Raw genomic sequence first — 997 nt, forward strand, 5'->3', positions numbered from 1 at the left:
AGCCTGTGATCTGCTAAGGCTCCAGCATGTTATTTACATCCAGAAAAGGTGAAACAAACATAAAAGCTAGGGAACCGGTGGTCACTAGAGAAGCATCATGCTTGTGTAGATGGGAGTCTGAGTACTAGTGAGTTACCATAGCAACATCTGGGCATGCATTTCAGGCTCAAGGGAGAAGGTAGAATTCTCACATACTGCCTGGCCTCTCATTCTTGTCAAGATGGGATTCGATACTCCAAGAGAATGGGCCTCCAACTGTCAAGTGTTAGGGGTGGGGGAGGGCAGGGTGGGGTGATAAGAAGGTGGACACTCTCTTTTCTTCCTGTTTGCAATGCCCTCATTTTTTAAGGTGAAGGAAGGGAAGGAAGGAAGGAAGAAAGGGAGGGAGGAGAAAAGAAGGAAGAAAAGGAGGGAGGGAGGCAGGGAGGGAGGGAGAGGAGAAGCTTTTCTTTTCATTGGTATTTTGCTTGCAATATAAAATACTGTGCTGCATTAACTCTTCCTGGCCTGGAAAAAAACTGTTCTGGCTGTAGCCTCTTCCTTAGAAATCCAACCTTCCTTACTCCTTTCTCCTGATTCCACCAACAGTCTGACATGGCTGAGAGATTCACAAGCTTTTGTGGCAAAAATAAATATTAGTTTTCTTAAGGGCGCTCCCCACCTGGGGCAAAACACAAAAGTCGTGGTCAGCAGCGAAGCAAGAAATTTAAATGAAGGCAGGAATGGGGGGGGGTAAGGTTCTGACATGGATTTGAATTGCTTTTGGATCCTAAGGTAGGGGATAGCCCTACTTTAAGGTAGGGAATAGATCCACTTTGGCTCAGACTTCACAAAGCTTACTCTCCTGACCTAGCCTATACACCTTGCTAAGTCTCAGTGGGGGTGAGATTTTGGCCTTGGAAACTGAGGGTCTATCATGTGGCCATGGAGCCCATGGTGGGGGGAGCCCGGAGGGATGATTTAGAAAGCAAGATCATCTAAAGTGGATAGACTAGGG

This window comes from Mesoplodon densirostris, chromosome X, assembly GCF_025265405.1.
Source record: "Mesoplodon densirostris isolate mMesDen1 chromosome X, mMesDen1 primary haplotype, whole genome shotgun sequence".
NCBI lineage: Eukaryota > Metazoa > Chordata > Mammalia > Artiodactyla > Ziphiidae > Mesoplodon > Mesoplodon densirostris.